This window comes from Urocitellus parryii, chromosome 7 (genome assembly GCF_045843805.1).
Source record: "Urocitellus parryii isolate mUroPar1 chromosome 7, mUroPar1.hap1, whole genome shotgun sequence".
In the NCBI taxonomy this organism is placed as follows: Eukaryota; Metazoa; Chordata; class Mammalia; order Rodentia; family Sciuridae; genus Urocitellus; species Urocitellus parryii.
This window is the reverse complement of record NC_135537.1, coordinates 164,881,981-164,904,682: the sequence shown is the minus strand read 5'-3', so window position 1 is coordinate 164,904,682 and position 22,702 is coordinate 164,881,981. Positions and strand designations below refer to the sequence as shown.

General features: G+C 48.0%; 1 long non-coding RNA gene and 4 other non-coding genes across 5 annotated transcripts; 4 read left to right on the top strand and 1 right to left on the bottom strand.

Annotated features, from left to right (window-relative positions):
* Positions 1-666: 666 nt before the first annotated feature.
* On the bottom strand, positions 667-3,001 carry LOC144255961 (uncharacterized). The gene is made up of 3 exons (XR_013344010.1): positions 2,901-3,001; positions 2,581-2,711; positions 667-2,309 (listed from the first exon to the last, which is right to left on the bottom strand). It is a non-coding gene; the product is annotated as an uncharacterized LOC144255961 (long non-coding RNA).
* A 317-nt stretch (positions 3,002-3,318) lies between these two features.
* Positions 3,319-3,509, top strand: LOC144256322 (U2 spliceosomal RNA). The gene has a single exon (XR_013344093.1). It is a non-coding gene; the product is annotated as a U2 spliceosomal RNA (small nuclear RNA).
* A 6,440-nt stretch (positions 3,510-9,949) lies between these two features.
* Positions 9,950-10,140, top strand: LOC113178514 (U2 spliceosomal RNA). Its single transcript, XR_003300215.2, has one exon. It is a non-coding gene; the product is annotated as a U2 spliceosomal RNA (small nuclear RNA).
* A 5,678-nt stretch (positions 10,141-15,818) lies between these two features.
* On the top strand, positions 15,819-16,009 carry LOC113178626 (U2 spliceosomal RNA). The gene has a single exon (XR_013344091.1). It is a non-coding gene; the product is annotated as a U2 spliceosomal RNA (small nuclear RNA).
* A 4,178-nt stretch (positions 16,010-20,187) lies between these two features.
* On the top strand, positions 20,188-20,378 carry LOC113178544 (U2 spliceosomal RNA). Its single transcript, XR_013344100.1, has one exon. It is a non-coding gene; the product is annotated as a U2 spliceosomal RNA (small nuclear RNA).
* The last annotated feature ends 2,324 nt before the right edge of the window (positions 20,379-22,702 follow it).

Below are 22,702 nucleotides of genomic sequence, written 5' to 3'. Positions count from 1 at the left end.
TAACGAATGGCATGAAACAAAGAAAGCCAGGCAAAGCGGGACATGAAGTAGAATGCCCACGACGGGCGGGGGCAGGTTGTGCACAGCACTGTAAAGTGGACAGTATTCCGATTTTACAGGTGAGAAGTGGCTTTCTCCGATGTACACTTAAGAGATTCCTATTCGCTCCTGTTTCCCCCATAGCTTCAAAAGTAGCCTACTTAGAGAAGTGTCATCATCACCCCCACTATACAGTTAAAAAACGAAGACACCCGGTGCAGCGGCACAAGCCTGTAATCCCAGCAACTAGGGAGGCTGAGGCAGAAAGGTTTGCAAGTTCAGTCCAGCATCAGCAACTTAGCAGGACCCTGTCTCAAAATAAAAAATGAAAAGGGCTGGGGATGTGGCTCAGTGGTACAGTACCCTCAGGTCAATCCCCCGTGTAAAAAAAGAAAAAGAGAACAAAAAACATGAAGACACCCCACCCCATGTAATTAAAAGAAGCTTGGGTTCAAATTGTGTGACCTCGCTGCATATTAGCTGTGTGACATTGGTCAATTGTTTAGGCTCTCTGAGCTAAGTTCTCAGCCTAAGACAGTGCTGCCTGCTAGAGATACATGAGCCATGTGTGTAATATTAAATTATCGAGGCGGCACGTTCTTTGTGTTCAATTTAGGATGATTTTATTTTCTGGATGTTGTCAGGAATTACAGAAATATATTCATTTTTTTGGGGGGGTGGTACTGGGGATGGAACCCAGGGCCTTGTGCATTCTAGACAAGCACACTACCACTGAGCTACATCCCCAGCCCTACAGCAATATATTCACAAATACCTAATTATTACATTCAACAAATAACATCACAACACAGAAAATGCAAGCAAGTACCTCAGTGGACTTTAATTTTATGTGGTGCTGAGGATCGAACCCAGCACCCCCCCGCGCATGGCAGGCGAGCGGGCTACCCCTTGAGCCACATCCCCAGCCTGAAACCAAGCACCTTAGAACAGGCTTCATTTCACATATCTCAACTGCCCCCACCGTGACCCAGGTACCATTGAGTCTGGGTCTGCTGTCCTAGCAGTGAAGCACAGGGTGTGCACAAGTAACCTCCCTGTGAGCCAAATCTTCCTCAGGTCAAGGCAGTATCTAAAAGCATGGATCAAAAGACTGGGGACATAGTAGTTTTGAAAGGAAAAAACAAACAAAACAAACAAACAAAAAAGACGGGAAATCAAGTTTAGTATCTTGAAATAATATCTACTTACCTTGATGAATCCAAAACCTCGCTTGAACACCACACAGATGTAAAATCACAAACGAGATGTTCCACATTTGAACACTGTATTTTACACTCACGGCACCACTGAACTACAAGGAACCACCTTTCCAGGGCTCCATGTGGCCCGTGGCTGCCATTCAGCACTGGTCAGGAGAATGGAGGTGATGATAACAAAGGCGGGGACCAGGGTGGAGTGAAAGGAGCCAGACAGGGGCCTTGAGCAAAGAAACAAACACGCACCCCCCCCCCCCCAAAAAAAAAGGCTCGGTAATCAAGATGCATATTTTGATCGTCTTGATGGGTAAGATACGTTGTACTAAAATATTATTTATCTCCATTACTGGAAAGTTTTTAGAGAGGCACTCCCTTAAAATGTTATCCTAGAGGACTTGGCTCTGCCTAAACTCGGCCCTAGACAATAACACCCACCTCATGGTGGAGAGGACTAAAAGCAGTACACAGAGAGCACTCAGTTTCTGTTGGCCCTGGCTGTTCATCAGGCTTTCCCCCTGGCAGGGGGAAAATGACTGACTGAACTTCACTCCTACACCCATGATAGCCTCTTGCTTTTCTGCGGTCAAACCAAAGAAACTGAAGTGCTGTAGGCAAAGAGAATGGGAAAGGCAAATGTCGACTCTGCGGCAGAGAGAAACTTTACCCCAGCCCTTCCCCAGAGCATCCCTACTCAGGTGTCCGGCCTTAGCCCCTACACTAGAGCTAGTAGCCTCCTCCACGCGTCTTCTCTGGTTCATTCCCTGGTGCCCATCACGTCCTCTCCCACGGCTTCCTTCCTCTGCAAAGGTTAGCTGAGCACTCTCAACTGCTGGCGTTGACAGGACTAGTACCCGTGAGGGCCACGGCCCTCCAGGGCCTCATGTTTCGGTGGGGGAGATGAGGAATGGCTCCAAACGGCGGGCGAACGGTGTGCCTGCCGTAAGATGCAATCAAATGTACAGGATGGATGCCGATTACATTTGAGTGTGGTGAGGAAGGGCCCTTCCTTAAGGAAGACGTCCTGGAGGAGGCGACACCCAAACGGATTTCTCCCTGCGATTAAGAAGCAACTCAGTGAGAACCTATCTCTAAATAAAATACAAAAGTAGGTCTGGGGGGTGTGGCTCAGTGGTCGAGCGAGTGAACTCATTCAATTCCCGGTACTAAAGGTACCAAAAAAAAAAAAAGAGAGAGAGAGAGAGAGAGCTGGGGATGTAGCCCAGCAACGGGGTGAGAACCAGGGGGAAAGGAAACAGCGTTGATTTGAAACCGGTTCTGCAGCTGGGGGGAATCCCCTCCCTCTGCCCTGCGGGGCTCGCCCCACCTGAAGAGCTTGCTGCCTTCTCCCGCTGTCAGCCACCAGCCTTCCCCCTTGCAGACAGGACCTCCAGACCGCCCTGACTCAGAACAAGCCTCTCCCAGAAGGGTCAGGTCCGAAGCTGGTCTTCCTCTTCGCTGGCAAAGAACAAATTAAAACCATACAGTCAGGGCTGGGTAGTGGCTCGCCTAGCACGCGCGAGGCCCTGGGTTTGATCCTCGGCACCACATAAAAATAAATAAATACAAAGAAATCATCAAGAATATCTTAAAGGATTGGAATTATAAAAACAACAATAACAATTATAAAACAACAACAAAACATACAGCCTGGGGGGTGTTTTGTAAATGTCTCCCAACGGCGTCCTTGGGAAAATTGGGCCCGCTCACAGCTCTCTCTAGCTGCCCAGTCCCAGTCCCCCCCGACCCCCAAGGTTCTGTTTTGTCAGTGGGTGGTGGCGAGAGAGGAAGTCCCTGGCGGTAGCCACGCCTCCCCGGGGAAGGGGCGGGGCATGCAAAGTAGGGGAGGGCTGCTCAGTCCCGGAACGCCGGAGCCACGACGGACTGTTAAAATTCCTAGTTCCAGGTGGGGCCAATGGTGAATCTGCACGCGGGGGCAGTGGACCCCTTGCGAGCCCGAAGGAGACATGGGAGAAAGAGAGTCGGGGGTAGGCGTGATGGCGCTCACCGCGAGTTGAAAGTGAGCGAGCGGAGGGCGGTGAGGGCGAGGGGCGAGTGATACGGTATCGCTTCTCGGCCTTTTGGCTAAGATCAAGTGTAGTATCTGTTCTTATCAGTTTAATATCTGATACGTCCTCTATCCGAGGACAATATATTAAATGGATTTTTGGAGCAGGGAGTTGGAATAGGAGCTTGCTCCGTCCACTCCACGCATCGACCTGGTATTGCAGTACTTCCAGGAACGGTGCACCCCTCTGGGGGAACATAAATACTGGTTTCAAAATCAGACTCTACACTGTTCCTTCAAGGTTTCTTAAGCTCTCTCTTCCCTGGTTCTTATTGAAACACCTTTCTTTCCTCTCTCCGTGTCGTGTCTACTTAATATGTCTGTCTTTTTTTACCGCTGTTTTCGCTTTCCTCACTGCTTAACAGCTGCATAGGGAAGCAAGTCAGTCTCACATGCCGCTTTCTGCTCCTTTTCACTTTCTTGCGAAAAACTCAACTCTTTCAACTATGGTTTTCAGCTTTGTCTTTGACCATCATATCATGTCCCCTTTCCGTTGCACACCTAGATTGCTACAGTGCGTTCCAGGAGGGATTGTCCTAGTGTTTCTCGATTTTTAAGGCTCACATAGCAAATTACTATTCGCCTGTTAGGTCTGTGCTAAATTAAACACGAAGCCCGCTGGAGACCCAACAACACCAGAGGCTGAGGCAGGAGGATCCTAAGTTTGAGGCCAACATCAACAGCTCAACAAGGCCCTAAGCAACATGGTGACAGCCTGTCTCAAAATGAAAAGCAAAGAGCTGGGGATGTGACTCAGTGGTAAAGTGTTATCCAATTTAAATTGAACCATTTAGATCACATGAATTAAAGATCTTTGGATCCTTTTTTTTTAATTTGTTTTTATGAGCGCTCCTTATATATGTTAATTTGTATATCATATATATGATATACGGACATATGTATATATAGACATATAACACATAACACAAGTGTGCACACATAACAATAGTAAAGGCCTTAGTAACTTTTCGCAGGTGAAATCTCCATTGCAATGTTTCAAAAACTCCACAGTTGGTCAAAGATAGGACTGATCAGAAAAACAGTAACCTAGGTCTGTAGGGTCAAAATCATGAGCTCAAAAAAATACAGAATCTAAGGAAAAAACAAGAGTCCTAGAAAAAATGACTGGCCAGTAATTAGTAAATACCATACAATTTACTTTTTTTTTTTTTTTTTTTCCTTAGGCCTCAGATCAATCTCCTACTGAGCTTGCAGGCTTCTTTCATTTGCATTTCAACATAAGTCCTGGCTGAGGTCTGAAGGAGCAGGGAAAAACTGCTATTCTGAGCAGACACCTCAGGCCTAAGGCATTTTAACCATAAGTCATAATTTTCAGGTTCGAATGTTGAAAATTATGATATAAATTTAAGATACAATTCACAAAATTTTATATCTTTACATCTTGTTTTGTCAACAGATACCATACTATGATTTACTATCCTTGTCCAAATTAATGCACTGGTACACACAGTAACATTTTCCCAGACTACCCAATTCAAAATTGGTGAAAAAAAGACTGAATGATTAGGAAGTTACTTGCCAACTTGGAAGTAGAGTTCTTTAGTTTTCCATCCTAAGTATTTAAGTTCTCTGGCATGAATTATCTGAAATCATAAACTAAACAATTACCTAAACCCAACTTTTAACTGCAGCATTGTGCAATGCATCAAAAACCCATTCAGATACCACATTGTTACAATAAAACATCATCTTTTAGACACACATTCAGCCAAGATCATTCCCAAGAAACAATTTATAATATCAACACACTATTGCACATGTCTTAAAGGGTCAGAAACAAAGACACAGGACAGACAGAGAGGAGCTCCAGACTATGGCTGACAGACAGAAACCATTTAAAACAGAGCAGATAAGAGAAAAATCTCCTACACCAGTGGCACCATAGATGTCCCCACAAGGGGACCAGATGTTTTCACAGAGGGGCAACCTGAAATATAAAATCAAGGGTCTCCATGGCGACTTTACTGCATTAAGTGTCTCCTTTTTCTTTTTCTCTTTTTAAGAAGACAGAGGTGGCATAATCCTTACAGTACAGGGAAGGAAGGAGGGAATCCCCGAAGCAACAGGGCTTCGGCAGCTGCTGGGAGTCCCTCAGTCCCTCCTTTTACTTACAGGATTCCACCCCAAGCACACTCCATCTCCTAACATTTCAGTAGTCAGCTCTCAAAAAGTTCTGGGGGTGGGGTGGGTATCAAAATTTGTAACTGAAAGTTCGGTTCCTGACCTTAGAGCCAATTAATGCCAATTTAATAATGAGGACAGGATTTTGAGAAAAAGAAAAAGGGAGGTTTATTGCTTTGCTAACAAAGGAGAAACACAGGGGACTCTCTTGATCTGGAGGGACAAGGGGTTTTAAAGGAGTTTCACTTGTTAACCTGGGAGATACTCAGTTCTTAGATCCCCAGCAGGCATTGCCCTCTGCAGTGGGTGTGCTCCAGGCAGCCAGCTAGGGGCTTCTCTCCTCCTGCTTAACAAAGGGGGGTAAAGTTCATCGCAGTTCCTTAAAACACAGTCCAAAGGGGGTCAGGCTGACTTGCTTTATTACCCATTTTCACGTCCAATATCCTAAAGTTTTTACCACAGAAATCACACAACGAAACACACAAAAACAAACAAACAAGCAAAAAACATATAGAACACAGAACAAAACACAAAAAAACAGAAACCCGGCGCCGAAACAGAAAAACAGAAGAGCAATGCAACGTCTTGCCAAAGCTCCGGGGTAGGAGCGCGTGCGTGCCCGTCGGCACCTCTCTACCCTTCCAGAGGAATTCCCTACAGAACAGAACAGAAGACAGAACGATTTCTCGTTACTGTCCGGACAGGAGTATATGTGAGCCTCGCCAGGCCACCTCTCTGTCATCAGAAGAGATCTCCCTTAACCGGATACCAGATGTTATAAAGGCGCCACTTACCTATGGAGGCCTCCTCCCCCAGGTGCTTGCTGATAGTTTTTAGTGCGGCAGTTCACTGCAGTGCTCCGGGGACGAAGGCTCACTCCGAGGCCTTGGAACGTCTCAAGTTGCGCACCCCCTAGAGTGGCTCTCCAGCCCGGAGCCCTGGAGCGAAGGCCGGCTTCAGGATTTCCAGCAGTCTGCTCTTGTGGTCTGGTCGGGCAGGGTCATCTCGCTGGGGAACTCCAAAATGTTAGACCAGGACGCAAGAAAAGACCACTGACTCCAATTAAAATCAAATTAAAGCAAGCTTTTTATTTCGACCCGCCGGGCTGCCTTTCCCTCCCAAAACGGCGGGAACAAGACAGTCCCGAGGCTTCTTTGTGGCCCCGTTTTATAGCCCAAAAAGTTACACAAAGGGGGGTTACAGATAACAGAACTCTGACAAGCATCACACTAATGGTAGTTTACATTTTTGCTGGCCCCGGCATAGAGGGTCGTTATCTGGCCAGGGAGGGCCAGAATTTATGAGGAGTCACTAAGGTTTAGGAAAGGGTTGTTATATGGTCAGGGAAAACCGGACCTGGGTGAGTTCAGGGCACGGGCAGGCATTCCAATCAGCTTTACAACATCAACTAATGGCCAGGCCATACAGACATCCTGATATTTTTACAGAAAACAGAAATGAATCCTTCATAACTTGTGACAAGCTGGCTTCTAATCTAATGAGATAACTAGGCTAGGTATATCACACCCACCTCTAAAAGCAGTACACAGAGAGCACTCAGTTTCTGTTGGCCCTGGCTGTTCATCAGGCTTTCCCCCTGGCAGGGGGAAAATGACTGACTGAACTTCACTCCTACACCCATGATAGCCTCTTGCTTTTCTGCGGTCAAACCAAAGAAACTGAAGTGCTGTAGGCAAAGAGAATGGGAAAGGCAAATGTCGACTCTGCGGCAGAGAGAAACTTTACCCCAGCCCTTCCCCAGAGCATCCCTACTCAGGTGTCCGGCCTTAGCCCCTACACTAGAGCTAGTAGCCTCCTCCACGCGTCTTCTCTGGTTCATTCCCTGGTGCCCATCACGTCCTCTCCCACGGCTTCCTTCCTCTGCAAAGGTTAGCTGAGCACTCTCAACTGCTGGCGTTGACAGGACTAGTACCCGTGAGGGCCACGGCCCTCCAGGGCCTCATGTTTCGGTGGGGGAGATGAGGAATGGCTCCAAACGGCGGGCGAACGGTGTGCCTGCCGTAAGATGCAATCAAATGTACAGGATGGATGCCGATTACATTTGAGTGTGGTGAGGAAGGGCCCTTCCTTAAGGAAGACGTCCTGGAGGAGGCGACACCCAAACGGATTTCTCCCTGCGATTAAGAAGCAACTCATTGTATATTCTGGTTATTAGGGCTCTATCTGAAGTGTGTGGAGTAAAGATTTGTTCCCAAGATGTAGGCTCCCTGTTTATCTCTCTTGTTGTTTCTTTTGCTGAGAAAAAACTTTTTAGTTTGAGTAAGTCCCATTTGTTGATTCTAGTTGTTAACTCTTGCGCTATGGGTGTCCTATTGAGGAATTTGGAGCCTGATCCCACAGTATGCAAAGAACTCAAAAAATTAGACAATAAGATAACAAATAACCCAATCAATAAATGGGCCAAGGACCTGAACAGACACTTCTCAGAGGAGGACATACAATCAATCAATAAGTACATGAAAAAATGCTCACCATCTCTAGCAGTCAGAGAAATGCAAATCAAAACTACCCTAAGATACCATCTCACTCCAGTAAGATTGGCAGCCATTAGGAAGTCAAACAACAATAAGTGCTGGAGAGGATGCGGGGAAAAGGGCACTCTTGTTCATTGCTGGTGGGACTGCAAATTGGTGCAGCCAATTTGGAAAGCGGTATGGAGATTTCTTGGAAAGCTGGGAATGGAACCACCATTTGACCCAGCTATTCCCCTTCTAGGTCTATTCCCAAAAGACCTAAAAAGAGCATGCTACAGGGACACTGCTACATCGATGTTCATAGCAGCACAATTCACGATAGCAAGATTGTGGAATCAGCCTAGATGCCCTTCAATAGATGAATGGATAAAAAAAATGTGGCATTTATATACAATGGAGTATTACTCTGCATTAAAAAATGACAAAATCATAGAATTTGGAGGGAAATGGATGGCATTAGAGCAGATTATGCTAAGTGAAGCTAGTCAATCTTTAAAAAACAAATACCAAATGACTCCTTTGAAATAAGGGGAGTAAACAAGGACAGGGTAGGGTCGAAGAGCTTGAGAAGAAGATTTACATTAAACAGGGATGAGAGGTGGGAGGGAAAGGGAGGGAGAAGGGAAATCGCATGGAAATGGAAGGCGATCCTCAGGGTTATACAAAATGACATATAAGAGGAAAGGAGGGGTAAGACAAGATAATACAAATGGAAGAAATGATTTACAGTAGAAGGGGTAGTGAGAGAAAAGGGGAGGGGAGGGGAGGGGAGGGGGGATAGTAGAGAGATAGTAGAGAATAGGACAGACAGCAGAATACATCAGAGAAAGGCAATATGTCATTCAATGGAAGGGTAACTGATGTGATACAGCAATCTGTATACGGGGTAAAATTGGGAGTTCATAACCCACTTGAATCAAACTGTGAAATATGATGTATTAAGAACTATGTAATGTTTTGAACGACCAACAATAAAAAAATAAATAAATAAAAATAAAAAAAAAAAAAGAAGCAACTCAGTGAGAACCTATCTCTAAATAAAATACAAAAGTAGGTCTGGGGGGTGTGGCTCAGTGGTCGAACGAGTGAACTCATTCAATTCCCGGTACTAAAGGTACAAAAAAAAAAAGAGAGAGAGAGAGAGAGAGCTGGGGATGTAGCCCAGCGACGGGGTGAGAACCAGGGGGAAAGGAAACAGCGTTGATTTGAAACCGGTTCTGCAGCTGGGGGGAATCCCCTCCCTCTGCCCTGCGGGGCTCGCCCCACCTGAAGAGCTTGCAGCCTTCCCGAACCTTGCAGAGAGGACCTCCGGACCGCGCTGACAAGAACAAGCCTCTCCAGACCGGTCAGGTCCGAAGCTAGTCTTCCTCTCCTCTGGCAAAGAACAAATTAAAACCATACAGTCAGGGCTGGGGTTGTGGCTCGCCTAGCACGCGCGAGGCCCCGGGTTTGATCCTCCGCACCACATAAAAATAAATAAATAAATAAATAAATAAAAAGAAATCATCAAGAATCTCCCAAAGGACTGAAATTATAAAAACAACAATAACAAAACATACAGCCTGGGAGTCTTTTGCGAATGTCTCGCAACGGTGTCCCCGGGGAAAATTGGGTCCGCTCACAGCCAACAACTCCTTCCGGCATTCAGCCCCCTCTAACCGCTCAGTCCCAGTCCCCCCCGAGTTCTGTTTTTGTCAGTGGGTGGGCGCCAGAGAGGAAGTCGCGGGGTAGCCATGCCTCCCGGGGTAAGGGGCGGGGCATGCAAAGTAGGGGAGGACTCCACAGCCCCGGAATGCCGGAGCCGCGAAGGACTCTTAAAAATTCCTTGCTCCAGGTGAGGCCAATAGTGAAGCTGCACATGGGCCCAGTGGACCGCCGGGCGAGCCTGAAGGAGACAAGAGAAAAAGAGAGTGGGAGTAGGCGCGGGCGCTCACCGCGAGTTGAAAGTGGGCGAGAGCAGGGCGGTGAGGGCGAGGGGCGGGTGGTACGGTATCGCTTCTCGGCCTTTTGGCTAAGATCAAGTGTAGTATCTGTTCTTATCAGTTTAATATCTGATACGTCCTCTATCCGAGGACAATATATTAAATGGATTTTTGGAGCAGGGAGTTGGAATAGGAGCTTGCTCCGTCCACTCCACGCATCGACCTGGTATTGCAGTACTTCCAGGAACGGTGCACCCCTTCCGGGGAACCTAAAGTCTGTTTTCAATGTTAGACCTGCGAATCAAACTGGCTATGTGCTTCTCTCCGGTTCCTTTTTTTTCTTTCTCCTTTTTAGTTGTCTTGCTCTCAAATGCTAGGGCGCGCGTCCCTGCCTTCTCTGAGGGGTTTTCATGTCTGCCTACTTTCTCCTCAGCCTCGTCTCTTTTCCCTTACTCCAATCCAAAGGATTTCAGGAGGAATGGTCGTCCTTTCAACCTCACTTCTATTCTAGTCTAAGCGTTTCCGCCCTGGACCCTCGCCAAAGTCACGGGCTATTCAACTCAGGTATTACAATTAGGTATTGCCCGTACCTAGGAATTACACTAGATTGCGGTGACTTGAGTGACAACAAAGATGTCACTCAGTGCCCTCAGACGTTTTATTACTTCCAACGTTAAACAAAAGTTATATTCCTGATTCTTGTACAAGATGGTGAGGCTGCTTTGTCAAGATTGAAGTGGGGCTGTGGTGATAGATAGGTACAGGGACCACCCCAATGTGGGGTGAGATTGGATTCAACTCCAAGGATAAGTGGAGGTTTGCAGACAAACTGCAGAGGGGCGGGCTGGGTGCAGTGGATGGACAGTTACTAAGAGAAAACACCTGGGGTTGAGGGGGAGAGCAGGGACGCATACTCCTAAATAGCAAGGTAGCCTTCCAAGGGTTTAGTCCTTCAAGAAATATTTAGTGGATAGCCACGCATGGCGACCCACACGTGTAATCCCAGTGACTCAGGAGGCTGAGGTAGAAGAATCGAAAGTTCGAGGCCAACCTCAACAATTTAGCAAGAGCCTATGCAACTAAGCGAGACTCTCAAAATAAAAGAAAAAAAAATTACTGAAGAGCTGCTATGTGCTCCTCCTACTGAGAAAGGAAACAACAACAGAACACAGGCTCCTCTTCTTTTTTTTGCTGCTCGGGTATGGGACCCAAGGCCTTGCTCCTTTACACAAGCGCCCCACCGCTGGGCTATATCCTCAGCCCGGGAGTCAGACTCTTCATTCCAGGCGGCAAGTTGTTCTCCCTGAAATGGGGGTGAAAAGCTGCCATCCATGGGCACCCTGTAGATGAAAAGGGACTATTTGTGATCCTGCCTTCGAGGTTGAACAGCTAACAAACATTGGGTTTGATTGGAGACCAACAGCGCTTGGCTTCTGGGGAAGATGGTTCCCAAAGGGAACCGCCTCCCATCTAAGGAGGAAGGCTCCAGACCGCGGCTGTGGTGTTGGGTGTGGGCAAGGTGGAGGTGGGCATGTGACTTGCGGGGAGAAGCCCACCAGCGTGCTGAGTCTGGGACAGGAATAGTCTCTGAGGGGATGGATATGTGGGGGAAGCACTACAGTAGGGAGGTGCGCAGGCAGAGTAAGGGTTTCAGGGACGGGCCTCTACCCAGATGGGTACCCTCCCAGGGGGCTGGACCAATCGGTGGGGTCCAAAACCGGTTCCTCTGTCCCTGGTCGCCCTGTGCTGTACACCTCTGGATCTTTGCCCAGGCTCTTTTGTCAAACCCCACTGCCCAGATTTCCCTATCACCTGAACGTGCCCCCGCTGGAAATCTGGACCTGTCTTCAACCGCTACTGGGGGCCTTCCAGAAGGCCTTCTAGATTCCACCACCAGCCTCCTGTTCCCGTATGCCACTAGGTCTCCAACAAGTTCATCTCTCCAGGTCCCCCCTCCTCATCTGATCCTGGTGTTCTAGCCCACTGGGGGAGGTTTCCGGTGGGGGTCCTGTGTGGGAAGCCATTCTCCCACGTGATTGGGCACCTCCCTGTTTGGGTGTGAGGGGTTCTGGCCAAACTGTGTGGGAGCTAATCCCCACCCTCTCCAGGTGCGAGAGCCTGTACCTGTGGGGGTGTGACTGACCATTGACCCTGAGACCAATCACTGACCCTGACCTTGGAATGCTGCCCCCCTAGACCTTCATTGGATGGAATTTTCCCCTGAATTTCTTGTTCCCCAATAAAAGGCCACTCCCTGGCATGCTCCCTGTCTCTCACTCCTGCTGGTCCTGAGTAAGCCTTGCTGCCCCACCGGATGGTTCCAGGCGAGAGCCAGAGGGAGGGCCTTCTGGGACCTGGTCAAAGAAAAAGGTAATGGAGTCTTAGTCTTGTGTGTTTATTTTGATCTCACTAGTTAACTTCTATGCTACGGACCTCCTGTATGAAACCAGCGTGCTGGTCGCGCGGTGGAGTCCTGGACCCGAGGAGGCCGCCAGAGTGGGGCAGGAACAGCGTCTGGCCCATCTCTACTCCCAGCACCAAGTGCAGGCCCTGGGCCAGTCGGGTGGCTGGGGATTAACAATGGTGTGGGTGTGTTCAGTTGGAAACGGGGGCGTGGCCGGGGTCCCCAAGTCAGGTGGGGGTGGCACCCGGACCCTAGCTCTGCGGTTCAGCCATGTCTTCCCGGGCAAATCCATTGGCTCGGAAAAAAAGATGGGGAGGCTTATCACTCGGCCTCCTGTGTACTCTGAGGGCCTGCCCGCCCCTTAGTAGATTTCTCTACTGCTTGACACCTCCAGAAATGGCTGGCAAAGGATTGTCCATCCCCAGGACCCCTACTTGACAGTGAACACTCAGAGGGTAGGAGTCCTATCACCTCTGGCTGTTGGGCCCTGAACCAGTGCGGTCAGCCCAGGACCCAAGAGGATCATAGTGATACTGAAAGCTCCGCCCTTGTCTCCGTTGCCAATTCAATGAGGACAAAGTTTTGAGAAAAAAGGAAAAAGTTTTATTAATTTAGCTAGCAAAGGAGAAACACGGGGACTCTCATCCCCAGAGGCTATGACTGTCTCTGCCAGGGGGAACACTGGACTTTTTATAGAGGAATACAAGGGCTGGGATCCAGAAATTATCTGTAGATATAATCAATTGGTGTCCATCGGGTGTCCTCGAGAAAGTTGTCGCTCCACTTTCCAGATTAGGAGCTTGTTGTTGTTGTTGTAATTTTCTAGTTGAACATGGACACATTACCTTTGTTTTACTTCCTTATTTATTCATTTTATGTGGTGCTGAGGATCGAACCCAGTGCCCCACATGTGCAAGGCAAGTGCTCTAGCACTGAGCCACAACCTCAGCCCCTGTTTTTTTATTTTATTGTGGGCAGTGACATTGTTCCAGGAGGCAGTGAGGGCAGTGAAGTGAGCTTGGCCTGGAACAGGGCAAATGTTTTAGTCTTGTTGATAGACCCAGTCTGATTCCCTCTTAAAATTGGGAGCCATCCCGCCACAAAGACATGAAAGGCTAATTTCCGCTTTACTATAAATGACTACAAATTCTGAACTTGCTTGGAATGCCTGCCCGTGCCTGTGCCTTGAACTCACCCATGCCTGGTTCTCTCTGGCCAGATAGCAGCCCTCTCTAAAATTTTATCTTGGCCTTCCCTGGCCAGATAATGACCCTCTCTGAGGCTCTAATGACCTTCATAAATTCTGATGTCGGGGCCAGCAAAAATGTTAACTAGCCTTTGTGTTATGCTCCTCAGAGTTTTGTTATCCGTAACCCACCTCCCCCCCCCCCCCCCCGCCCGCCCGCCCGACCGCCCGCTTTGTGTAACTTTCTGGGCTATAAAGCTGGGCTGCAAGAAAGATGCAGTGCTGTCTTGTTCCCTCGGTTTTTGTTGGGAGAGGCAGCCCCGAGGGTGGAAATAATATGCTTGCTTTAATTTGATTTTAATTGGAGTCAGTGGTCTTTTCTTTTCGTCCTGGTCTAACATTGTTTTCCCTATTGTTAGGGAAGGAGAGAGTTAAGCAGAAGAGGAAGAAAAGGAAGAAAAAGACAGACATGTCATTTTAAAAATAAGCCACGTAGCAGGGTGTGATGGAGCACGTCTGTAATCTCAGCGACTCGGGAGGCTGAGTCAGGAGAATTGCAAGTTGGGAGTCAGCCTCAGCAACTTAGCAAGATCCTGTCTAAAAATAAAAAAGGGATGGGGAGGGGGTTGGGGTTGTGGCTCAGCAGCAGAGCGCTCACTGGGTTCGATCCTTAGCACCACATAATGCCGGGTTTCTGTTCTCGTGACTAAAAGGCTCAGGGGTCACTCTAGTTAAACTGGGCTAACTGGGCTGCACGAAATAACCACACAAGAGACACAGTGACACTTTGGGGTCACTGTGACGGCTCGCTCCTCTGACCTTAAGGGTCAGCAGAAAGAGAGAGAGAGAGAGCACGCGCTGACCCCTTTTATTGAGGGAAGCTATTCAAATGAGGCAAGGGGTCAGGTTTCAGGGGGCTGAGTATCTTCATGATGTCCACTGTCAGCAGGTTGACTGACACCTGGGTAGGCCACACCCAAGGGCACAGTAAGGCACTTCCATGGAAGATTCTATCCTAAACAGGGCAAGGGGTTCTATTACAAAGGAACAGGTGAGCGTAGCTTCACCCTTGGGGCTGTAGCAAGACACACACATGCAGAGGACACCGACCCTGGCGCCCAAGAAGGGTGCCACATTTCTGTGACTGAGCGTCTCAGCACCCAGTGGGGAAGTGTAACTCAGTCATGTGTAAGGTTGGCCTCCCACAACATAAAAATGAATAAACAAAATAAAGGTATTGTGTACAACTAGAAAAAAAAAAAAAAATATATATATATATATTTTTTAAAGGGGGTGGGGTGGGGTGGGGATGTGGCTCAGTGGCTAAGGGTCGAGAATTAAGTCTCCAGTACCAAAAAAAACAACAACAAAAAAGTATCTATTGCCTTAGACACCTGCCCCCATCCCCGGCCCAGACCGCCCCAAAGCAAGCAGTCCCAATTTTGAGGTGTTGAGGACCAGGCTGGGGCGAGTGGCGCTGCCTGAGAACTCCCTCCACGCTCTGGATCTCCTAGAAATTCAAGGTTCAGGTGCAGCGAGGGTGGTCGGGATCACCAGGACACCTTGACACCGCGGCACGCTTTCATCAAAGGCACAAGGACATCCGGCCGACCTCTGCACACAGCGCGACCAGGGCCCAGCATTGAGTGCACGTGGATCTGAGCAAACTCCGCGGGAGTGAATCACAAGGAGAAAACTGAAAGGTCAATCATTTGCGGCGGGAAGCGTCTCATTCCAGTGAAGGGGAGCCGGGGACGTCACCCGGGGACGCGAATCATTGGGCAGATGGCCTGAAGAAGCAGGGAAGTACTGAGAAGGAGCCATCCCAAGCTCGGTTTGTCGGGGTTTGGCCGAGCGTGTGGGAGGCACGATCTCATTCACTGAAGAGTTACTGGTTGAGTGTGAAGTAGGTGCGGGAAACAAAACCGAGTTCTGGCTTTCCGGAGCTCCTGGCTCCGACTTGGACTCGGAGTCAGCGGCAGTCGCTGCTCCTCTCTGGTCTCGGTATGTCTGGAAGTGGGAACAGAGCCCGTCCTGGGCTGCCTGGAGACCTGGAAGCGGTCGCCAGGTGGAGGGGGCCCACGGTAGCCACGCCTTTCCGGTAGGGGGGGCGGGGACATGCAAAGTATTGGAGGCCGCCCCCGCCCCTGAACGCCAGAGCCGCCAAGGGCAGCTAAAATTCCTCTATCTAAGTGGGGCCAATCGGGAATCTTCACGGGTCCAGTAGGCCCCATGCGATGCCCAAGGAGACACAGGAAAAAGAGAGTAGGAGTAGGCGGGGTGGTGCTCACCGCGAGCTAAAAGTGAGCCAGCGGAGGACGGTGAGGGCGAGGGGAGGGTGCTATGGTATCGCTTCTCGGCCTTTTGGCTAAGATCAAGTGTAGTATCTGTTCTTATCAGTTTAATATCTGATACGTCCTCTATCCGAGGACAATATATTAAATGGATTTTTGGAGCAGGGAGTTGGAATAGGAGCTTGCTCCGTCCACTCCACGCATCGACCTGGTATTGCAGTACTTCCAGGAACGGTGCACCCCTCACCCATTTTTAAGGTTTTCAAAAGCAGGTTTGCCGACCTTTGTCTTTTCTTTTGTCTACTTTCTCTCATTTTCCGCATTTCAAGAGGCGTAGATAGAGGAGTCTCACGGGTGGTTGGGCTCCTGAACAAGTGTTCCTCCATTTCCTTGTTCAACAACCACTGGAGCTCATCCCACTGTACCCGCCTACTGTTGCTCCTTGATCTGGCCGGCTTTTATAGCTCCTGAACTACTTGTTCCTATTCTTTTTGTCTATCATAATCCCTCCAACACCTTTGCTTGACGTTGGGCCTACCCCAGCCAACCACTCCCGTGGTCTGACTCTGGATCTTGTCCTTAACAACTGCTATAAACCCTGTCCACTTCTGCTATGACACTCTCTAACCACCTTCTAGTTGCCACCTTTCACTGTTCTTCCCCTGCCTCCCCTTCCCCTGCCCCCAGGGTCCCTCCATCTCCATTTACCTGGATTAATTTCTTTGCATATATTCTCAGCTCCCTTGCCCCTTTCCTGTTCTGTCATATAAACACAGGAATCCTACTGGATGAGGGTCCCACCCTTATGACCTCATTTATCCTTAGTCACTTTCTTAAGAGGCCCCAGCTCCAAACACAGCCCCAGTGGGGGTTTAGGCCCTTACACAGGAATGGGTGTTGGGGCTGGGGGCAGGACATCAACATTCAATCCACAACAAAGAACAACTATAACCCTGGATCCCGCGCACCCTGGAGGTTGACGAAGGGGTGAGTAATTTTGCCCTCACTGACAGGCAGGCACTCTTAGTGCTGCGCAGAGCAGCTAACTCATCTTCTTCTTCCCTACTCCATTCATCTTCCACTTTTCCAGACATCTGTTTCTTACTTTCCTCTCCAACCTGCCCCCCTCTCAGCTGACTGACTACCTTGCTTCCGAAGGAGGAAATCCTGCAGATACAATCAGGAGGCTTCCAGGAGTTCCCAGGGCGTATCCACCCACCTCTTAGATCTGTGACCCCACTCCCACCCCCAGGTGCTGCAGATGAGCCGCCACAGCTCCTGGCAAAGGCCTGCCCTGCACCTGGGCACCCCTCCTTGCCTCTGGCAACTCTCTCCTACTCTCTTCTCCCTCATCATCGATATTCTCCTTTCCCCACCAGCATGTAAGTTGTATTATTTCTTTCCTCCTTAATATAAACTCTACCTACTTCACCCTCTAGCCACCACCCCATTTCTCTTTTTGCAGGAAAATTCCTCCAAATGTTATGGCGAGGTTGCAATAAATCACCGAAAAGCAGGAGATGGAACCATCTTTATTCACCAGCCGGCAGTCCAGACCCACCAGCTGGCGGGCCAAGGGCCAGGCTGCAAGTCCACACCCTTCGACCCCCTCCTGGGGTTTGAGTACACCTTTTATAGTCCAAAACCATATTAATCATAAGTGGCTGTTGCTATGATTCAAAACCACAAACAAATGTCATGGGATCCAAAATCATAAGGAGAAGGGTTACTAACGGCTGAACAATCATTCTCTGAGAGGGTACATTGTCCAAGCAAAATGGGAACCAAAGAGAAAAATTTTACATTGTATAGGAATTGCCATTTTGTGTTGCCAAACATGCTAAATTAACTGTTGATGGGTACAGAGGGTGGGGCTTTCCCATGGGACAAGCATTTCTTATATGACATGAGTCTCAAGGGTAAAATTAAGTCTGTTTGGTCATTCCCATATAGCCTGGCCCATAACACAAACAGTCGTCTATATTTTTCCCTCCCAACTTTCCTCTCATCCTCTCTCTACATTATTGAAATAATCTTAAAATAACTTCACACTTGGCGGGGTGTGGTGGCGCATTCCTGTAATCCCAGGGGCTCAGGAAGCTGAGGCAGGAGGACAGCAAGTTCCAGGTCATTCTCAGCAATTGATCAAGGCTCTAAGTAACTCAGTGAAACCCTGTCTCAACAAAGGGCTCGGGATATGGCTCATTGGTAAAGCGACCCGCCCGCGCCCGTTCAATCTCCCATTCAAAACACACACACACACACACACACACACACACACACACACACAGAAAAGTTACAAGAGTTATACAGAGACTTTCTCTGTACCCCTTACCCAGGTCTGCCAACCGTCAACAGGGCCACATTTTGCTTTATAACTCTCTCCTTTTATAATATTCTCCCCCGAAACACACACACACACACGCACACACACGCGCACACACCCATATATTTTTCTTTATTGAACCACTTGTAGGTTGCACATGCAATGTCCCTTCACCCCCCAGATACTTAATTAAGTGTGTGTTTCCTGGGAACATGGCCATCTGGAAATTTGACATGAACACCATACTAATAAGCTAACACTCCCAAGTTCAGATTTCTCCAGCTATCCCAAAGCATCCTTTAGAGAGATTTGTTTTCCTGGCCCAGGACCCAGTCTGGAATCCCTTGCTGCATTTAGTTGCCAGTTCTCGTTCCGTGCCCTTCTGCCTTTGCGCCGTCTTTCACAACCGGCACGCCGTTCCTTGAAGACGCAGGATACTTATTCTGTAGAATGACCCTGGGTTTGGATCTTGCCCTCTTTTGAACCTGCCCCAGTCAGTCTCTTGTGCACTGCTCTCCTCAAGGTCCATCTCCAATCCCCCCCACCTCACCGGAATCCTTCGGCAGCTCTCTACTGGGTTGGGCGGTCCCTCGTTCTTGAAATACCTTGTCTGGGCTTGGTTTCCAGAACACCTTGCTCTCCAGATTTTCCTTCTGCCTGTCCTTCTAATGTCCTTGACTTTGGGCTCATGCCTCGGCTCCACCCTTCTACTTGTGGTGGATGGACACCCTCTCCCTTGGGGAGCTCCTCCCAACTCCTGGCGGAGGGTCCTCACTTCTCTGCTGACAGTTCTCAAAATAGCTCCAGGCTGCAGTCCAGCCTGGTACACCCAGCTGCCTACCTGCCACCTCCTCTTGACTCTCTGAGGCGCATCTCTAGCTTGTGCTCTCCTAAACTGAGCTGCAAACAGGGCAACACGCACCTCGCTCCGCCTCCACCTCCAGCCTCCTCGACAAACTTGGTCCTCGCCCAACTCAGAATATGACAACCGTGTCCTTCCTTCCAGTAGCTCTGGCCAGAACCGCTGGAGTCACCGTCCACTCTTCTCTTTCACACCCATATGTTCCCCGTGTGTCCGCAAAAGCCAGCGGCTCTACTTTCAAAATACAACCAGAATCTGGCCACTGCGCACCCCCTGCACTGCGACAACCCCGGGCCCAAGCGCTCACTATCTCTTTCCTGGGAGAACTGCAATCCCCCTTTCCTCACCGGCCTTTCCGCTTCTCTGCACTCGCCCCCGCGTCGGGCCTGTCAGAAGTATTAAGTCGTGATACATCCCTCTCGCGCCGCGGCCCACGCTCAGAGCCTCTCGCTTTCTCCCCAGTAGGAGAGCCCACTAGTCCCCGCCCGACCTGCTCGCCACGCCCTCTCCCGCCGGGTCTCCTCTTGGTGACCCCGCCCCAGCTATCGGGCCTCCCACGCCGGTCGTTGAACCGGCGTCTGAACCAGCGGTTTCCTCTGCCTTTCCAGGCTCCTCCCCTCCTGCCCTGCAAGCAGCGGGCTTAGCTCCGCTAACGGCGTAGATCCTCCGAGGGCCCCCTTTGCCAAGACTCTGCCCACCCCTTGAGGCGGCGAGAGCGTGCGTTCCTCCGGGGACTACATTCTGGAGACCGACACCTCAACCTCCAGAAAGTTGACTTCATCTCTTAAAAAAAGAAAATATTGAAAGATTAAAAACAAAGAAGAATGCTGGGAAGAAAAACCTCGTAGAGTTGTTTGCGTCTTTCTCGCCCCGGCTTTCCCTCCTGGTTCCGGGGCAATGAGGCCGGAAGAGCTTTCCAGCCAATTGTTTTAGAGGCGGTGTTCTATTTTAAGGCGAGAGGGCGGGCACCGAAGGCCCGGCACTGCTTGTGTGGGGCGGGGCATGCAAATTTACAGTGTCTCTTTCTCCCGGGAGCTATGGGAGCAAAGAGAAAGGTGAAAGTTTCCCCCCCGAATAGCAATAATCTGACAAAATTTTTATGCTTTCCAAGTTGAATCCCTTATGCACAGTCACACTCGCGTGAGGGTGAGTCTTTAATTGAGCGTGACGGTTCTCACCGTGAGCTGAAGATGTGTGGAGCGACGAGTGCCACGGGTGACCATAGCCAGCCCGGTATCGCTTCTCGGCCTTTTGGCTAAGATCAAGTGTAGTATCTGTTCTTATCAGTTTAATATCTGATACGTCCTCTATCCGAGGACAATATATTAAATGGATTTTTGGAGCAGGGAGATGGAATAGGAGCTTGCTCCGTCCACTCCACGCATCGACCTGGTATTGCAGTACTTCCAGGAACGGTGCACCCCCTTCGGGGGATAAGTTGGCGAGTCTAAAATTAGACTGTTTCTACTTTCGTGCTCGCGGTGTAGGAGGGACACGGTATTTATTTCTTTTTCTTCGTAAGTGCTGCTTGTGCCAGTGTTCAGCTGGCCTGCAGAAAGTCGTTAACGTATCCTAGCGGGGCACCGTTCGGTTCCCCTCCTTCTAAAAAACACGGTCAAAGCAGGGGCTAAGGCTCCACTGAAGAGTGTAATGGGAGTTTTGGGGCCCCTGAGGGAGCCTCCTCTACTTGAGCCTTTCTTGCTTCCTGCGGGGAGTTTTTGTTTTTGTATAGAGGGTAATGTTATGACTGAATCATCATCATTGATACTGATGATGGCATGTTACATTGTTATATTGATTTATAAGTTTTATTCATAGTGATAATGCATAGAATAGATTGGAGATGCTAAACCTTTTGAATTTATCTATGAAACCACAATTACAAAAGCAAAAAGGGGGAAATAAGTTCCACAAAATAATCTTAATCATTGTTCGTTCTAAATTTTTAAAATCGTGACACTGAAGGTTGCACTGCTGCCTTAGGTTTATTGGGCCCAGTTTGGTGGAAAGATTTACACAGGAAAATGGAAAGGATCAGATCCAGTGATAATGGGGGGCAGAGGTCATGATTGTTTTTTCCCAGAAGTTACTATAAGGTGTTATTTGGGTGCCATCATATATGGAGGACATGGAGCCAAGGTTCAAATGACTAAAGATAGATCCAGAGATGTCAACCCTGACTCCCAGCAGGAACAGGAAGCTAGTAAGGGGGAAAATAATGAAAAAGACCCTGGGGGACCAAACATTCAAACTGCCATCATGGAAACAATTGAAGAATCTGATGCAACAGCTGAGCAGATGATTCAACAACAAGGAGAAATTAAGTTTCCAACCACAATGTTTATGACCATGATAGATCTTTTGAGTTGTCAGGTAAGTGGGGTGTATGGAGAAATTTATTGGACCTATTTCCCAGATTTTTATGAGAAAGCCCATATAATCCATAAAGTCTATATATTTGGACTATATGGACTTTCTCATAAAAAGCCAGTCATTTCAACAGAACAAAACTACCACTACATTATTGCTGTAATCATTCTGCAATAGAATTTTGCACATTTTGGGACTGGGGTTGTAGCTCAGTAGTAGATCACTTGCCTTGCATGCATGAGGCACTGGGTTTAAAACTCAGCACCACATATATATAAACTAAAGATATTGTGTCCATCTACAACTAAAAAATATATATAAATACATATTTATATAATTATATAATATATATATTTATCTATATAATTATATTTAAGTAAAAATTTGGCACATTTCCTAAATGGATGGAATGTGTAAAAATGTCTTGCCAGTCAGTACAACATAGTTTCTAAAATTAGTGGATATATTTTGGACTCATCTTCAAGAATTGATAAAAGATAACTATGTAAGAATGCCATGACCCCTGGAGGTTTTGTTGATAATATTCTAACCTTCAGCAAAGGCATTATTCAAAAAGATCATTGGTATTTAATTGCAGTGTCTACACTATACAGATGGCCCTATTCCTGATTTTGTTGGCAGGAATTGCAAAGAGGGTCCCTGCTATGGCCTTTGAACCTGTGTTGAATTTCCTTATGCTTTAATTACTGGAAATGTAAGAGTTAAGAATAATACAGATATACTTATAGCCTGTAAAAGATGCACTCTAACTAATTACATCAATAGATTTAATAGAGTTGATAATCCTTCACCAACCCTCCTTTGTCTTACTACCAGTCAACATTTCAGAACCATGGTATGCTGATGCTGGTGTTCAAGTTCTACAACAGATCCATGTTCAGTTAACCAGACCTAAGGGAGCTCTTGGTCTCCTAATTCTTGGAGTGGCTGCTTTAATCTCATTTACAGCTTTTACTGTAACAAGGTCAGTGGCTCTATCTCAGAACATTCAATATGCAAATTTTCTCAATAATTTGGCTCAAAATACTTCCAAAGCCCTCCATTATCAGATAAATACTGATGGAAAGATTGAAACTAAATTGAAGGCCTTGGAAGCTACTGTCATAAATATCAGCAATGAGCTATGCACTCACAAGTTTAAATAAGGGTTTAAATGCCATGCTGACTAGAAATATGTCTGAGTTACTGCAGCCAAATATAATGTTCCTATAGGGAACAATAGCCAGCATCTCATTGGGGAGTTCTTCTTCCTGTTGAGAAGGGTGTAAGCCACCTGAGAACTGAAAAGTCTGAAATAATTAGTGAAGAACAAAAGACAGAGTCAGAAATGTATTTACAAAAGTGGAGCCCCTGACATCA